At 37.2% G+C, this 19,524-nt stretch overlaps 1 long non-coding RNA gene across 1 annotated transcript; it reads right to left on the reverse strand.

Annotated features, from left to right (window-relative positions):
• Nucleotides 1–460: 460 nt before the first annotated feature.
• On the reverse strand, nt 461–6,522 carry LOC127642020 (uncharacterized). The gene is made up of 3 exons (XR_007970249.1): nt 6,458–6,522; nt 4,319–4,485; nt 461–517 (listed from the first exon to the last, which is right to left on the reverse strand). It is a non-coding gene; the product is annotated as an uncharacterized LOC127642020 (long non-coding RNA).
• Between the last annotated feature and the right edge of the window lie 13,002 nt (nt 6,523–19,524).

The following is a 19,524-nucleotide window of genomic DNA, read 5'->3' on the forward strand; positions in this document are numbered from 1 at the left end:
AAACATTGTAGTTCACACCTTGAGAAGGTGTCCTCCCCACCTGAGGTGAAATTGGTCTGTGGAAACTAGGACTTTTATTTTTATGATTTTCTGAATGTGTACACAAAACATCTAATATTCGAGTTTTGGGGGGCTCTTATTTTGGAAGACAACATCAGAATGTCCTGAAACATTGTAGTTGACACCTTGAGAAGGTGTCCTCCCCACCTGAGGTGAAATTGGTCTGTGGAAACTAGGACTTTTATTTTTATGATTTTATGAATGTATGGACAAAAAAGTAATATATGAGATTTGGGGGGCTCTTATTTTGGAATTCAACATCAGAATGTCCTGAAACATTGTAGTTCAAACCTTGAGAAGGTATCCTCTCCACCTGAGGTGAAACTGGTCTGTGGAAGCTAGGACTTTTATTTTTATGATTTTCTGAATGTGTAAACAAAACATCTTATATTCGAGTTTGGGGGGCTCTTATTTTGTAATTCAACATCAGAATGTCCTGAAACATTGTAGTTCACACCTTGAGAAGGTGTCCTCCCCACCTGAGGTGAAATTGGTCTGTGGAAGCTAGGACTTTTATTTTTATGATTTTCTGAATGTATGGACAAAACAGGTAATATATGAGATTTGGGGGGCTCTTATTTTGGAAGACAACATCAGAATGTCCTGAAACATTGTAGTTCACACCTTGAGAAGGTGTCCTCCCCACCTGAGGTGAAATTGGTCTGTGGAATCTAGGACTTTTATTTTTATGATTTTCTGAATGTGTACACAAAACATCTAATATTCGAGTTTTGGGGGGCTCTTATTTTGGAAGACAACATCAGAATGTCCTGAAACATTGTAGTTGACACCTTGAGAAGGTGTCCTCTCCATATGAGGTGAAATTGGTCTGTGGAAGCTAGGACTTTTATTTTTATGATTTTTTGAATGTATGGACAAAACAGGTAATATATGAGTTTTGGGGGGCTCTTATTTTGGAAGAAAACATCAGAATGTCCTGAAACATTGTAGTTCACACCTTGAGAAGGTATCCTCTCCACCTGAGGTGAAATTGGTCTGTGGAAGCTAGGACTTTTATTTTTTTTCATTTTCTGAATGTGTAAACAAAACATCTAATATTCGAGATTTGGGGGCTCTTATTTTGGAATTCAACATCAGAATGTCTTTACACATTGTAGTTCACACCTTGAGAAGGTGTCCTCCCCACCTGAGGTGAAATTGGTCTGTGGAAACTAGGACTTTTATTTTTATGATTTTCTGAATGTATGGACAAAAAAGGTAATATATGAGTTTTGGGGGCTCTTATTTTGGAATTCAACATCAGAATGTCCTGAAACATTGAGAAGGTGTCCTCTCCATCTGAGGTGAAATTGGTCTGTGGAAGCAAGGACTTTTATTTTTATGATTTTCTGAATGTGTAAACAAAACATCTAATATTCGAGTTTGGGGGCTCTTATTTTGGAATTCAACATCAGAATGTCCTGAAACATTGTAGTTCACACCTTGAGAAGGTGTCCTCCCCACCTGAGGTGAAATTGGTCTGTGGAAACTAGGACTTTTATTTTTATGATTTTCTGAATGTGTAAACAAAACATCTAATATTCGAGTTTGGGGGCTCTTATTTTGGAATTCAACATCAGAATGTCCTGAAACATTGTAGTTCACACCTTGAGAAGGTGTCCTCCCCACCTGAGGTGAAACTGGTCTGTGGAAACTAGGACTTTTATTTTTATGATTTTCTGAATGTATGGACAAAAAGGTAATATATGAGTTTTGGGGGGCTCTTATTTTGGAATTCAACATCAGAATGTCCTGAAACATTGTAGTTCACACCTTGAGAAGGTGTCCTCCCCACCTGAGGTGAAATTGGTCTGTGGAAACTAGGACTTTTATTTTTATGATTTTCTGAATGTGTAAACAAAACATCTAATATTCAAGTTTGGTGGGCTCTTATTTTGGAATTCAACAGAATGTCCTGAAACATTGCAGTTCACACCTTGAGAAGGTGTCCTCCCCACCTGAGGTGAAATTGGTCTGTGGAAACTTGGACTTTTATTTTTATGATTTTCTGAATGTATGGACAAAAATGGTAATATATGAGTTTTGGGGAGGCTCTTATTTTGGAAGACAACATCATAATGTCCTGAAACATTGTAGTTGACACCTTGAGAAGGTGTCCTCCCCACCTGAGGTGAAATTGGTCTGTGGAAACTAGGACTTTTATTTTTATGATTTTCTGAATGTATGGACAAAACAGGTAATATATGAGATTTGGGGGGCTCTTATTTTGGAAGACAACATCAGAATGTCCTGAAACATTGTAGTTCACACCTTGAGAAGGTGTCCTCCCCACCTGAGGTGAAATTGGTCTGTGGAAACTAGGACCTTTATTTTTATGATTTTCTGAATGTGTACACAAAACATCTAATATTCGAGTTTTGGGGGGTTCTTATTTTGGAAGACAACATCAGAATGTCCTGAAACATTGTAGTTGACACCTTGAGAAGGTGTCCTCCCCACCTGAGGTGAAATTGGTCTGTGGAAACTAGGACTTTTATTTTTATGATTTTCTGAATGTATGGACAAAACAGGTAATATATGAGATTTGGGGGCTCTTATTTTGGAATTCAACATCAGAATGTCCTGAAACATTGTAGTTCACACCTTGAGAAGGTGTCCTCCCCACCTGAGGTGAAATTGGTCTGTGGAAACTAGGACTTTTATTTTTATGATTTTCTGAATGTATGGACAAAAAGGTAATATATGAGTTTGGGGGGCTCTTATTTTGGAAGAAAACATCAGAATGTCCTGAAACATTGTAGTTCACACCTTGAGAAGGTATCTTCTCCACCTGAGGTGAAATTGGTCTGTGGAAGCTAGGACTTTTATTTATTTTTTATTTTCTAAATGTGTAAACAAAACATCTAATATTCGAGATTTGGGGGCTCTTATTTTGGAATTCAACATCAGAATGTCCTGAAACATTGTAGTTCACACCTTGAGAAGGTGTCCTCCCCACCTGAGGTGAAATTGGTCTGTGGAAACTAGGACTTTTATTTTTATGATTTTCTGAATGTATGGACAAAAAAGGTAATATATGAGTTTGGGGGGGCTCTTATTTTGGAATTCAACATCAGAATGTCCTGAAACATTGAGAAGGTGTCCTCTCCATCTGAGGTGAAATTGGTCTGTGGAAGCAAGGACTTTTATTTTTATGATTTTCTGAATGTGTAAACAAAACATCTAATATTCGAGTTTGGGGGCTCTTATTTTGGAATTCAACATCAGAATGTCCTGAAACATTGTAGTTCACACCTTGAGAAGGTGTCCTCCCCACCTGAGGTGAAATTGGTCTGTGGAAACTAGGACTTTTATTTTTATGATTTTCTGAATGTATGGACAAAAAGGTAATATATGAGTTTTGGGGGCTCTTATTTTGGAAGACAAAATCATAATGTCCTGAAACATTGTGGTTGACACCTTGAGAAGGTGTCCTCTCCATATGAGGTGAAATTGGTCTGTGGAAGCTAGGACTTTTATTTTTTTTTTATTTTCTGAATGTGTAAACAAAACCTCTAATATTCGAGATTTGGGGGGCTCTTATTTTGGAATTCAACATCAGAATGTCCTGAAACATTGTAGTTCACACCTTGAGAAGGTGTCCTCCCCACCTGAGGTGAAATTGGTCTGTGGAAACTAGGACTTTTATTTTTATGATTTTCTGAATGTGTAAACAAAACATCTAATATTCGAGTTTGGGGGGCTCTTATTTTGGAATTCAACATCAGAATGTCCTGCAACATTGTAGTTCACACCTTGAGAAGGTGTTCTCCCCTCCTGAGGTGAAATTGGTCTGTGGAAACTAGGACTTTTATTTTTATGATTTTCTGAATGTGTAAACAAAACATCTAATATTCGAGTTTGGGGGGCTCTTATTTTGGAATTCAACATCAGAATGTCCTGAAACATTGTAGTTCACACCTTGAGAAGGTGTCCTCCCCATCTGAGGTGAAATTGGTCTGTGGAAACTAGGACTTTTATTTTTATGATTTTCTGAATGTATGGACAAAAAAGGTAATATATGAGTTTTGGGGGGCTCTTATTTTGGAAGACAAAATCATAATGTCCTGAAACATTGTAGTTGACACCTTGAGAAGGTGTCCTCTCCATATGAGGTGAAATTGGTCTGTGGAAGCTAGGACTTTTATTTTTTTTTTTATTTTCTGAATGTGTAAACTAAACATCTAATATTCGAGATTTGGGGGGCTCTTATTTTGGAATTCAACATCAGAATGTCCTGACACATTGTAGTTCACACCTTGAGAAGGTGTCCTCCCCACCTGAGGTGAAATTGGTCTGTGGAAACTAGGACTTTTATTTTTATGATTTTCTGAATGTATGGACAAAAAAGGTAATATATGAGTTTTGGGGGGCTCTTATTTTGGAATTCAACATCAGAATGTCCTGAAACATTGTAGTTCACACCTTGAGAAGGTGTCCTCCCCACCTGAGGTGAAATTGGTCTGTGGAAACTAGGACTTTTATTTTTATGATTTTCTGAATGTATGGACAAAAAAGGTAATATATGAGTTTGGGGGGGCTCTTATTTTGGAAGAAAACATCAGAATGTCCTGAAACATTGTAGTTCACACCTTGAGAAGGTATCTTCTCCACCTGAGGTGAAATTGGTCTGTGGAAGCTAGGACTTTTATTTATTTTTTATTTTCTAAATGTGTAAACAAAACATCTAATATTCGAGATTTGGGGGCTCTTATTTTGGAATTCAACATCAGAATGTCCTGAAACATTGTAGTTCACACCTTGAGAAGGTGTCCTCCCCACCTGAGGTGAAATTGGTCTGTGGAAACTAGGACTTTTATTTTTATGATTTTCTGAATGTATGGACAAAAAAGGTAATATATGAGTTTGGGGGGGCTCTTATTTTGGAATTCAACATCAGAATGTCCTGAAACATTGAGGTGTCCTCTCCATCTGAGGTGAAATTGGTCTGTGGAAGCAAGGACTTTTATTTTTATGATTTTCTGAATGTGTAAACAAAACATCTAATATTCGAGTTTGGGGGGCTCTTATTTTGGAATTCAACATCAGAATGTCCTGAAACATTGTAGTTCACACCTTGAGAAGGTGTCCTCCCCACCTGAGGTGAAATTGGTCTGTGGAAACTAGGACTTTTATTTTTATGATTTTCTGAATGTATGGACAAAAAAGGTAATATATGAGTTTTGGGGGGCTCTTATTTTGGAAGACAAAATCATAATGTCCTGAAACATTGTGGTTGACACCTTGAGAAGGTGTCCTCTCCATATGAGGTGAAATTGGTCTGTGGAAGCTAGGACTTTTATTTTTTTTTTATTTTCTGAATGTGTAAACAAAACATCTAATATTCGAGATTTGGGGGGCTCTTATTTTGGAATTCAACATCAGAATGTCCTGACACATTGTAGTTCACACCTTGAGAAGGTGTCCTCCCCACCTGAGGTGAAATTGGTCTGTGGAAACTAGGACTTTTATTTTTATGATTTTCTGAATGTGTAAACAAAACATCTAATATTCGAGTTTGGGGGGCTCTTATTTTGGAATTCAACATCAGAATGTCCTGAAACATTGTAGTTCACACCTTGAGAAGGTGTTCTCCCCTCCTGAGGTGAAATTGGTCTGTGGAAACTAGGACTTTTATTTTTATGATTTTCTGAATGTGTAAACAAAACATCTAATATTCGAGTTTGGGGGGCTCTTATTTTGGAATTCAACATCAGAATGTCCTGAAACATTGTAGTTCACACCTTGAGAAGGTGTCCTCCCCATCTGAGGTGAAATTGGTCTGTGGAAACTAGGACTTTTATTTTTATGATTTTCTGAATGTATGGACAAAAAGGTAATATATGAGTTTTGGGGGCTCTTATTTTGGAAGACAAAATCATAATGTCCTGAAACATTGTAGTTGACACCTTGAGAAGGTGTCCTCTCCATATGAGGTGAAATTGGTCTGTGCAAGCTAGGACTTTTATTTTTTTTTTATTTTCTGAATGTGTAAACAAAACATCTAATATTCGAGATTTGGGGGGCTCTTATTTTGGAATTCAACATCAGAATGTCCTGACACATTGTAGTTCACACCTTGAGAAGGTGTCCTCCCCACCTGAGGTGAAATTGGTCTGTGGAAACTAGGACTTTTATTTTTATGATTTTCTGAATGTATGGACAAAAAAGGTAATATATGAGTTTTGGGGGGCTCTTATTTTGGAATTCAACATCAGAATGTCCTGAAACATTGAGAAAGTGTCCTCTCCATCTGAGGTGAAATTGGTCTGTGGAAGCAAGGACTTTTAGTTTTATGATTTTCTGAATGTGTAAACAAAACATCTAATATTCGAGTTTGGGGGGCTCTTATTTTGGAATTCAACATCAGAATGTCCTGAAAAATTGTAGTTCACACCTTGAGAAGGTGTCCTCCCCACCTGAGGTGAAATTGGTCTGTGGAAACTAGGACCTTTATTTTTATGATTTTCTGAATGTATAAACAAAACATCTAATATTCGAGTTTGGGGGGGGCTCTTATTTTGGAATTCAACATCAGAATGTCCTGAAACATTGTAGTTCACACCTTGAGAAGGTGTCCTCCCCACCTGAGGTGAAACTGGTCTGTGGAAACTAGGACTTTTATTTTTATGATTTTCTGAATGTATGGACAAAAAAGGTAATATATGAGTTTTGGGGGGGCTCTTATTTTGGAATTCAACATCAGAATGTCCTGAAACATTGTATTTCACACCTTGAGAAGGTGTCCTCCCCACCTGAGGTGAAATTGGTCTGTGGAAACTAGGACTTTTATTTTTATGATTTTCTGAATGTGTAAATAAAACATCTAATATTCGAGTTTGGGGGGGGCTCTTATTTTGGAATTCAACATCAGAATGTCCTGAATAATTGTAGTTCACACCTTGAGAAGGTGTCCTCCCCACCTGAGGTGAAACTGGTCTGTGGAAACTAGGACTTTTATTTTTATGATTTTCTGAATGTATGGACAAAAAAGGTAATATATGAGTTTTGGGGGTGCTCTTATTTTGGAATTCAACATCAGAATGTCCTGAAACATTGTATTTCACACCTTGAGAAGGTGTCCTCCCCACCTGAGGTGAAACTGGTCTGTGGAAACTAGGACTTTTATTTTTATGATTTTCTGAATGTGTTAACAAAACATCTAATATTCGAGTTTGGGGGGCTCTTATTTTGGAATTCAACATCAGAATGTCCTGAAACATTGTAGTTCACACCTTGAATAGGTGTCCTCCCCACCTGAGGTGAAATTGGTCTGTGGAATCTAGGACTTTTATTTTTATGATTTTCTGAATGTGTAAACAAAACATCTAATATTCGAGTTTGGGGGGCTCTTATTTTGGAATTCAACATCAGAATGTCCTGAAACATTGCAGTTCATACCTTGAGAAGGTGTCCTCCCCACCTGAGGTGAAACTGGTCTGTGGAAACCAGGACTTTTATTTTTATGATTTTCTGAATGTATGGACAAAAAAGGTAATATGAGTTTTGGGGGGCTCTTATTTTGGAATTCAACATCAGAATGTCCTGAACATTGTAGTTCACACCTTGAGAAGGTGTCCTCCCCACCTGAGGTGAAATTGGTCTGTGGAAACTAGGACTTTTATTTTTATGATTTTCTGAATGTGTAAACAAAACATCTAATATTCGAGTTTGGGGGCTCTTATTTTGGAATTCAACATCAGAATGTCCTGAAACATTGTAGTTCACACCTTGAGAAGGTGTCCTTTCCACCTGAGGTGAAATTGGTCTGTGGAAACTAGGACTTTTATTTTTATGATTTTCTGAATGTGTAAACAAAACATCTAATATTCGAGTTTGGGGGGCTCTTATTTTGGAATTCAACATCAGAATGTCCTGAAACATTGCAGTTCACACCTTGAGAAGGTGTCCTCCCCACCTGAGGTGAAATTGGTCTGTGGAAACTAGGACTTTTATTTTTATGATTTTCTGAATGTATGGACAAAAAAGGTAATATATGAGTTTTGGGGGGCTCTTATTTTGGAATTCAACATCAGAATGTCCTGAAACATTGTAGTTCACACCTTGAGAAGGTGTCCTCCCCACCTGATGTGAAATTGGTCTGTGGAAACTAGGACTTTTATTTTTATGATTTTCTGAATGTGTAAACAAAACATCTAATATTCGAGTTTGGGGGGCTCTTATTTTGGAATTCAACATCAGAATGTCCTGAAACATTGTAGTTCACACCTTGAGAAGGTGTCCTCCCCACCTGAGGTGAAATTGGTCTGTGGAAACTAGGACTTTTATTTTTATGATTTTCTGAATGTATGGACAAAAAAGGTAATATATGAGTTTTGGGGAGGCTCTTATTTTGGAATTCAACATCAGAATGTCTTGAAACATTGTAATTCACACCTTGAGAAGGTGTTCTCCCCTCCTGAGGTGAAATTGGTCTGTGGAAACTAGGACTTTTATTTTTATGATTTTCTGAATGTGTAAACAAAACATCTAATATTCGAGTTTGGGGGGCTCTTATTTTGGAATTCAACATCAGAATATCCTGAAACATTGTAGTTCACACCTTGAGAAGGTGTCCTCCCCATCTGAGGTGAAATTGGTCTGTGGAAACTAGGACTTTTATTTTTATGATTTTCTGAATGTATGGACAAAAAAGGTAATATATGAGTTTTGGGGGGGCTCTTATTTTGGAAGACAAAATCATAATACTCTGAAACATTGTAGTTGACACCTTGAGAAGGTGTCCTCTCCATATGAGTTGAAATTGGTCTGTGGAAGCTAGGACTTTTATTTTTTTTATTTTCTGAACGTGTAAACAAAACATCTAATATTCGAGTTTGGGGGGCTCTTATTTTGGAATTCAACATCAGAATGTCCTGAAAAATTGTAGTTCACACCTTGAGAAGGTGTCCTCCCCACCTGAGGTGAAATTGGTCTGTGGAAACTAGGACCTTTATTCTTATGATTTTCTGAATGTGTAAACAAAACATCTAATATTCGAGTTTGGGGGGGGCTCTTATTTTGGAATTCAACATCAGAATGTCCTGAAACATTGTAGTTCACACCTTGAGAAGGTGTCCTCCCCACCTGAGGTGAAACTGGTCTGTGGAAACTAGGACTTTTATTTTTATGATTTTCTGAATGTGTTAACAAAACATCTAATATTCGAGTTTGGGGGGCTCTTATTTTGGAATTCAACATCAGAATGTCCTGAAACATTGTAGTTCACACCTTGAATAGGTGTCCTCCCCACCTGAGGTGAAATTGGTCTGTGGAATCTAGGACTTTTATTTTTATGATTTTCTGAATGTGTAAACAAAACATCTAATATTCGAGTTTGGGGGGCTCTTATTTTGGAATTCAACATCAGAATGTCCTGAAACATTGCAGTTCATACCTTGAGAAGGTGTCCTCCCCACCTGAGGTGAAACTGGTCTGTGGAAACCAGGACTTTTATTTTTATGATTTTCTGAATGTATGGACAAAAAAGGTAATATGAGTTTTGGGGGGCTCTTATTTTGGAATTCAACATCAGAATGTCCTGAACATTGTAGTTCACACCTTGAGAAGGTGTCCTCCCCACCTGAGGTGAAATTGGTCTGTGGAAACTAGGACTTTTATTTTTATGATTTTCTGAATGTGTAAACAAAACATCTAATATTCGAGTTTGGGGGGCTCTTATTTTGGAATTCAACATCAGAATGTCCTGAAACATTGCAGTTCACACCTTGAGAAGGTGTCCTCCCCACCTGAGGTGAAATTGGTCTGTGGAAACTAGGACTTTTATTTTTATGATTTTCTGAATGTATGGACAAAAAAGGTAATATATGAGATTTGGGGGGCTCTTATTTTGGAATTCAACATCAGAATGTCCTGAAACATTGTAGTTCACACCTTGAGAAGGTGTCCTCCCCACCTGATGTGAAATTGGTCTGTGGAAACTAGGACTTTTATTTTTATGATTTTCAGAATGTGTAAACAAAACATCTAATATTCGAGTTTGGGGGGCTCTTATTTTGGAATTCAACATCAGAATGTCCTGAAACATTGTAGTTCACACCTTGAGAAGGTGTCCTCCCCACCTGAGGTGAAATTGGTCTGTGGAAACTAGGACTTTTATTTTTATGATTTTCTGAATGTATGGACAAAAAGGTAATATATGAGTTTTGGGGAGGCTCTTATTTTGGAATTCAACATCAGAATGTCTTGAAACATTGTAATTCACACCTTGAGAAGGTGTTCTCCCTCCTGAGGTGAAATTGGTCTGTGGAAACTAGGACTTTTATTTTTATGATTTTCTGAATGTGTAAACAAAACATCTAATATTCGAGTTTGGGGGGCTCTTATTTTGGAATTCAACATCAGAATATCCTGAAACATTGTAGTTCACACCTTGAGAAGGTGTCCTCCCCACCTGAGGTGAAATTGGTCTGTGGAAACTAGGACTTTTATTTTTATGATTTTCTGAATATATGGACAAAAAAGGTAATATATGAGTATTGGGGGGGCTCTTATTTTGGAATTCAACATCAGAATGTCCTGAAACATTGTAGTTCACACCTTGAATAGGTGTCCTCCCCACCTGAGGTGAAATTGGTCTGTGGAATCTAGGACTTTTATTTTTATGATTTTCTGAATGTGTAAACAAAACATCTAATATTCGAGTTTGGGGGGCTCTTATTTTGGAATTCAACATCAGAATGTCCTGAAATATTGCAGTTCATACCTTGAGAAGGGTCCTCCCCACCTGAGGTGAAACTGGTCTGTGGAAACCAGGACTTTTATTTTTATGATTTTCTGAATGTGTTAACAAAACATCTAATATTCGAGTTTGGGGGGCTCTTATTTTGGAATTCAACATCAGAATGTCCTGAAACATTGTAGTTCACACCTTGAATAGGTGTCCTCCCCACCTGAGGTGAAATTGGTCTGTGGAATCTAGGACTTTTATTTTTATGATTTTCTGAATGTGTAAACAAAACATCTAATATTCGAGTTTGGGGGCTCTTTTTTGGAATTCAACATCAGAATGTCCTGAAACATTGCAGTTCATACCTTGAGAAGGTGTCCTCCCCACCTGAGGTGAAACTGGTCTGTGGAAACCAGGACTTTTATTTTTATGATTTTCTGAATGTATGGACAAAAAAGGTAATATGAGTTTTGGGGGCTCTTATTTTGGAATTCAACATCAGAATGTCCTGAACATTTTAGTTCACACCTTGAGAAGGTGTCCTCCCCACCTGAGGTGAAATTGGTCTGTGGAAACTAGGACTTTTATTTTTATGATTTTCTGAATGTGTAAACAAAACATCTAATATTCGAGTTTGGGGGGCTCTTATTTTGGAATTCAACATCAGAATGTCCTGAAACATTGTAGTTCACACCTTGAGAAGGTGTCCTTTCCACCTGAGGTGAAATTGGTCTGTGGAAACTAGGACTTTTATTTTTATGATTTTCTGAATGTGTAAACAAAACATCTAATATTCGAGTTTGGGGGGCTCTTATTTTGGAATTCAACATCAGAATGTCCTGAAACATTACAGTTCACACCTTGAGAAGGTGTCCTCCCCACCTGAGGTGAAATTGGTCTGTGGAAACTAGGACTTTTATTTTTATGATTTTCTGAATGTATGGACAAAAAAGGTAATATATGAGTTTGGGGGGCTCTTATTTTGGAATTCAACATCAGAATGTCCTGAAACATTGTAGTTCACACCTTGAGAAGGTGTCCTCCCCACCTGATGTGAAATTTGTCTGTGGAAACTAGGACTTTTATTTTTATGATTTTCTGAATGTGTAAACAAAACATCTAATATTCGAGTTTGGGGGGCTCTTATTTTGGAATTCAACATCAGAATGTCCTGAAACATTGTAGTTCACACCTTGAGAAGGTGTCCTCCCCACCTGAGGTGAAATTGGTCTGTGGAAACTAGGACTTTTATTTTTATGATTTTCTGAATGTATGGACAAAAAGGTAATATATGAGTTTTGGGGAGGCTCTTATTTTGGAATTCAACATCAGAATGTCTTGAAACATTGTAATTCACACCTTGAGAAGGTGTTCTCCCCTCCTGAGGTGAAATTGGTCTGTGGAAACTAGGACTTTTATTTTTATGATTTTCTGAATGTGTAAACAAAACATCTAATATTCGAGTTTGGGGGGCTCTTATTTTGGAATTCAACATCAGAATATCCTGAAACATTGTAGTTCACACCTTGAGAAGGTGTCCTCCCCATCTGAGGTGAAATTGGTCTGTGGAAACTAGGACTTTTATTTTTATGATTTTCTGAATGTATGGACAAAAAAGGTAATATATGAGTTTTGGGGGGGCTTTTATTTTGGAAGACAAAATCATAATACTCTGAAACATTGTAGTTGACACCTTGAGAAGGTGTCCTCTCCATATGAGTTGAAATTGGTCTGTGGAAGCTAGGACTTTTATTTTTTTTATTTTCTGAACGTGTAAACAAAACATCTAATATTCGAGTTTGGGGGGCTCTTATTTTGGAATTCAACATCAGAATGTCCTGAAACATTGCAGTTCACACCTTGAGAAGGTGTCCTCCCCACCTGAGGTGAAACTGGTCTGTGGAAACCAGGACTTTTATTTTTTGATTTTCTGAATGTATGGACAAAAAAGGTAATATGAATTTTGGGGGCTCTTATTTTGGAATTCAACATCAGAATGTCCTGAACATTGTAGTTCACACCTTGAGAAGGTGTCCTCCCCACCTGAGATGAAATTGGTCTGTGGAAACTAGGACTTTTATTTTTATGATTTTCTGAATGTGTAAACAAAACATCTAATATTCGAGTTTGGGGGCTCTTATTTTGGAATTCAACATCAGAATGTCCTGAAACATTGTAGTTCACACCTTGAGAAGGTGTCCTTTCCACCTGAGGTGAAATTGGTCTGTGGAAACTAGGACTTTTATTTTTATGATTTTCTGAATGTATGGACAAAAAGGTAATATATGAGTATTAGGGAGGCTCTTATTTTGGAATTCAACATCAGAATGTCTTGAAACATTGTAATTCACACCTTGAGAAGGTGTTCTCCCCTCCTGAGGTGAAATTGGTCTGTGGAAACTAGGACTTTTATTTTTATGATTTTCTGAATGTGTAAACAAAACATCTAATATTCGAGTTTGGGGGGCTCTTATTTTGGAATTCAACATCAGAATATCCTGAAACATTTGAGTTCACACCTTGAGAAGGTGTCCTCCCCATCTGAGGTGAAATTGGTCTGTGGAAACTAGGACTTTTATTTTTATGATTTTCTGAATGTATGGACAAAAAAGGTAATATATGAGTTTTGGGGGGGGCTCTTATTTTGGAAGACAAAATCATAATGTTCTGAAACATTGTAGTTGACACCTTGAGAAGGTGTCCTCTCCATATGAGTTGAAATTGGTTTGTGGAAGCTAGGACTTTTATTTTTTTTTATTTTCTGAACGTGTAAACAAAACATCTAATATTCGAGTTTGGGGGGCTCTTATTTTGGAATTCAACATCAGAATGTCCTGAAAAATTGTAGTTCACACCTTGAGAAGGTGTCCTCCCCACCTGAGGTGAAATTGGTCTGTGGAAACTAGGACCTTTATTTTTATGATTTTCTGAATGTGTAAACAAAACATCTAATATTCGAGATTGGGGGGGGCTCTTATTTTGGAATTAAACATCAGAATGTCCTGAAACATTGTAGTTCACACCTTGAGAAGGTGTCCTCCCCACCTGAGGTGAAACTGGTCTGTGGAAACTAGGACTTTTATTTTTATGATTTTCTGAATGTATGGACAAAAAAGGTAATATATGAGTTTTGGGGGGGCTCTTATTTTGGAATTCAACATCAGAATGTCCTGAAACATTGTATTTCACACCTTGAGAAGGTGTCCTCCCCACCTGATGTGAAATTGGTCTGTGGAAAATAGGACTTTTATTTTTATGATTTTCTGAATGTGTAAACAAAACATCTAATATTTGAGTTTGGGGGGCTCTTATTTTGGAATTCAACATATGAATGTCCTGAAACATTGTAGTTCACACCTTGAATAGGTGTCCTCCCCACCTGAGGTGAAATTGGTCTGTGGAAACTAGGACTTTTATTTTTATGATTTTCTGAATGTGTAAACAAAACATCTAATATTCGAGTTTGGGGGGCTCTTATTTTGGAATTCAACATCAGAATGTCCTGAAACATTGAGAAAGTGTCCTCTCCATCTGAGGTGAAATTGGTCTGTGGAAACTAGGACCTTTATTTTTATGATTTTCTGAATGTGTAAACAAAACATCTAATATTCGAAGTGTGGGGGGCTCTTATTTTGGAATTCAACATCAGAATGTCCTGAAACATTGTAGTTCACACCTTGAGAAGGTGTCCTCCCCACCTGAGGTGAAACTGGTCTGTGGAAACTAGGACTTTTATTTTTATGATTTTCTGAATGTGTAAACAAAACATCTAATATTCGAGTTTGGGGGGCTCTTATTTTGGAATTCAACATCAGAATGTCCTGAAACATTGTAGTTCACACCTTGAGAAGGTGTCCTCCCCACCTGAGGTGAAATTGGTCTGTGGAAACTAGGACTTTTATTTTTATGATTTTCTGAATGTTTGGACAAAAAAAGGTAATATATGAGTTTTGGGGAGGCTCTTATTTTGGAATTCAACATCAGAATGTCTTGAAACATTGTAATTCACACCTTGAGAAGGTGTCCTCCCCACCTGAGGTGAAATTGGTCTGTGGAAACTAGGACTTTTATTTTTATGATTTTCTGAATGTGTAAACAAAACATCTAATATTCGAGTTTGGGGGCTCTTATTTTGGAATTCAACATCAGAATGTCCTGAAACATTGTAGTTCACACCTTGAATACGTGTCCTCCCCACCTGAGGTGAAATTGGTCTGTGGAAACTAGGACTTTTATTTTTATGATTTTCTGAATGTGTAAACAAAACATCTAATATTCGAGTTTGGGGGCTCTTATTTTGGAATTCAACATCAGAATGTCCTGAAACATTGCAGTTCACACCTTGAGAAGGTGTCCTCCCCACCTGAGGTGAAATTGGTCTGTGGAAACTAGGACTTTTATTTTTATGATTTTCTGAATGTATGGACAAAAAAGGTAATATATGAGTTTTGGTGATGCTCTTATTTTGGAATTCAACATCAGAATGTCTTGAAACATTGTAATTCACACCTTGAGAAGGTGTTCTCCCTCCTGAGGTGAAATTGGTCTGTGGAAACTAGGACTTTTATTTTTATGATTTTCTGAATGTGTAAACAAAACATCTAATATTCGAGTTTGGGGGGCTCTTATTTTGGAATTCAACATCAGAATGTCCTGAAACATTGTAGTTCACACCTTGAGAAGGTGCCCTCCCCATCTGAGGTGAAATTGGTCTGTGGAAACTAGGACTTTTATTTTTATGATTTTCTGAATGTATGGACAAAAAGGTAATATATGAGTTTTGGGGACTCTTATTTTGGAAGACAAAATCATAATGTCCTGAAACATGGTAGTTGACACCTTGAGAAGGTGTCCTCTCCATATGAGTTGAAATTGGTCTGTGGAAGCTAGGACTTTTATTTTTTTTATTTTCTGAACGTGTAAACAAAACATCTAATATTCGAGTTTGGGGGGCTCTTATTTTGGAATTCAACATCAGAATATCCTGAAACATTTGAGTTCACACCTTGAGAAGGTGTCCTCCCCATCTGAGGTGAAATTGGTCTGTGGAAACTAGGACTTTTATTTTTATGATTTTCTGAATGTATGGACAAAAAAGGTAATATATGAGTTTTGGGGGGGGCTCTTATTTTGGAAGACAAAATCATAATGTTCTGAAACATTGTAGTTGACACCTTGAGAAGGTGTCCTCTCCATATGAGTTGAAATTGGTCTGTGGAAGCTAGGACTTTTATTTTTTTTATTTTCTGAACGTGTAAACAAAACATCTAATATTCGAGTTTGGGGGGCTCTTATTTTGGAATTCAACATCAGAATGTCCTGAAAAATTGTAGTTCACACCTTGAGAAGGTGTCCTCCCCACCTGAGGTGAAATTGGTCTGTGGAAACTAGGACCTTTATTTTTATGATTTTCTGAATGTGTAAACAAAACATCTAATATTCGAGTTTGGGGGGCTCTTATTTTGGAATTAAACATCAGAATGTCCTGAAACATTGTAGTTCACACCTTGAGAAGGTGTCCTCCCCACCTGAGGTGAAACTGGTCTGTGGAAACTAGGACTTTTATTTTTATGATTTTCTGAATGTATGGACAAAAAAGGTAATATATGAGTTTTGGGGGGGCTCTTATTTTGGAATTCAACATCAGAATGTCCTGAAACATTGTATTTCACACCTTGAGAAGGTGTCCTCCCCACCTGATGTGAAATTGGTCTGTGGAAAATAGGACTTTTATTTTTATGATTTTCTGAATGTGTAAACAAAACATCTAATATTCGAGTTTGGGGGGCTCTTATTTTGGAATTCAACATATGAATGTCCTGAAACATTGTAGTTCACACCTTGAATAGGTGTCCTCCCCACCTGAGGTGAAATTGGTCTGTGGAAACTAGGACTTTTATTTTTATGATTTTCTGAATGTGTAAACAAAACATCTAATATTCGAGTTTGGGGGGCTCTTATTTTGGAATTCAACATCAGAATGTCCTGAAACATTGAGAAAGTGTCCTCTCCATCTGAGGTGAAATTGGTCTGTGGAAACTAGGACCTTTATTTTTATGATTTTCTGAATGTGTAAACAAAACATCTAATATTCGAGTTTGGGGGGGCTCTTATTTTGGAATTCAACATCAGAATGTCCTGAAACATTGTAGTTCACACCTTGAGAAGGTGTCCTCCCCACCTGAGGTGAAACTGGTCTGTGGAAACTAGGACTTTTATTTTTATGATTTTCTGAATGTGTAAACAAAACATCTAATATTCGAGTTTGGGGGCTCTTATTTTGTAATTCAACATCAGAATGTCCTGAAACATTGTAGTTCACACCTTGAGAAGGTGTCCTCCCCACCTGAGGTGAAATTGGTCTGTGGAAACTAGGACTTTTATTTTTATGATTTTCTGAATGTATGGACAAAAAATGTAATATATGAGTTTTGGGGGGGCTCTTATTTTGGAATTCAACATCAGAATGTCTTGAAACATTTTAATTCACACCTTGAGAAGGTGTCCTCCCCACCTGAGGTGAAATTGGTCTGTGGAAACTAGGACTTTTATTTTTATGATTTTCTGAATGTGTAAACAAAACATCTAATATTCGAGTTTGGGGGGCTCTTATTTTGGAATTCAACATCAGAATGTCCTGAAACATTGTAGTTCACACCTTGAATACGTGTCCTCCCCACCTGAGGTGAAATTGGTCTGTGGAAACTAGGACTTTTATTTTTATGATTTTCTGAATGTGTAAACAAAACATCTAATATTCGAGTTTGGGGGGCTCTTATTTTGGAATTCAACATCAGAATGTCCTGAAACATTGCAGTTCACACCTTGAGAAGGTGTCCTCCCCACCTGAGGTGAAATTGGTCTGTGGAAACTAGGACTTTTATTTTTATGATTTTCTGAATGTATGGACAAAAAAGGTAATATATGAGTTTTGGTGATGCTCTTATTTTGGAATTCAACATCAGAATGTCTTGAAACATTGTAATTCACACCTTGAGAAGGTGTTCTCCCCTCCTGAGGTGAAATTGGTCTGTGGAAACTAGGACTTTTATTTTTATGATTTTCTGAATGTGTAAACAAAACATCTAATATTCGAGTTTGGGGGGCTCTTATTTTGGAATTCAACATCAGAATGTCCTGAAACATTGTAGTTCACACCTTGAGAAGGTGTCCTCCCCATCTGAGGTGAAATTGGTCTGTGGAAACTAGGACTTTTATTTTTATGATTTTCTGAATGTATGGACAAAAAAGGTAATATATGAGTTTTGGGGGACTCTTATTTTGGAAGACAAAATCATAATGTCCTGAAACATGGTAGTTGACACCTTGAGAAGGTGTCCTCTCCATATGAGTTGAAATTGGTCTGTGGAAGCTAGGACTTTTATTTTTTTTATTTTCTGAACGTGTAAACAAAACATCTAATATTCGAGTTTGGGGGGCTCTTATTTTGGAATTCAACATCAGAATGTCCTGAAACATTGCAGTTCACACCTTGAGAAGGTGTCCTCCCCACCTGAGGTGAAACTGGTCTGTGGAAACCAGGACTTTTATTTTTTTGATTTTCTGAATGTATGGACAAAAAAGGTAATATGAGTTTTGGGGGGCTCTTATTTTGGAATTCAACATCAGAATGTCCTGAACATTGTAGTTCACACCTTGAGAAGGTGTCCTCCCCACCTGAGGTGAAATTGGTCTGTGGAAACTAGGACTTTTATTTTTATGATTTTCTGAATGTGTAAACAAAACATCTAATATTCGAGTTTGGGGGGCTCTTATTTTGGAATTCAACATCAGAATGTCCTGAAACATTGTAGTTCACACCTTGAGAAGGTGTCCTTTCCACCTGAGGTGAAATTGGTCTGTGGAAACTAGGACTTTTATTTTTATGATTTTCTGAATGTATGGACAAAAAAGGTAATATATGAGTATTAGGGAGGCTCTTATTTTGGAATTCAACATCAGAATGTCTTGAAACATTGTAATTCACACCTTGAGAAGGTGTTCTCCCCTCCTGAGGTGAAATTGGTCTGTGGAAACTAGGACTTTTATTTTTATGATTTTCTGAATGTGTAAACAAAACATCTAATATTCGAGTTTGGGGGGCTCTTATTTTGGAATTCAACATCAGAATATCCTGAAACATTTGAGTTCACACCTTGAGAAGGTGTCCTCCCCATCTGAGGTGAAATTGGTCTGTGGAAACTAGGACTTTTATTTTTATGATTTTCTGAATGTATGGACAAAAAAGGTAATATATGAGTTTTGGGGGGGCTCTTATTTTGGAAGACAAAATCATGATGTTCTGAAACATTGTAGTTGACACCTTGAGAAGGTGTCCTCTCCATATGAGTTGAAATTGGTCTGTGGAAGCTAGGACTTTTATTTTTTTTTATTTTCTGAACGTGTAAACAAAACATCTAATATTCGATTTTGGGGGGCTCTTATTTTGGAATTCAACATCAGAATGTCCTGAAAAATTGTAGTTCACACCTTGAGAAGGTGTCCTCCCCACCTGAGGTGAAATTGGTCTGTGGAAACTAGGACCTTTATTTTTATGATTTTCTGAATGTGTAAACAAAACATGTAATATTCGAGTTTGGGGGGGCTCTTATTTTGGAATTAAACATCAGAATGTCCTGAAACATTGTAGTTCACACCTTGAGAAGGTGTCCTCCCCACCTGAGGTGAAACTGGTCTGTGGAAACTAGGACTTTTATTTTTATGATTTTCTGAATGTATGGACAAAAAAGGTAATATATGAGTTTTGGGGGGCT

This window comes from Xyrauchen texanus, unplaced genomic scaffold (genome assembly GCF_025860055.1).
Source record: "Xyrauchen texanus isolate HMW12.3.18 unplaced genomic scaffold, RBS_HiC_50CHRs HiC_scaffold_287, whole genome shotgun sequence".
NCBI lineage: Eukaryota > Metazoa > Chordata > Actinopteri > Cypriniformes > Catostomidae > Xyrauchen > Xyrauchen texanus.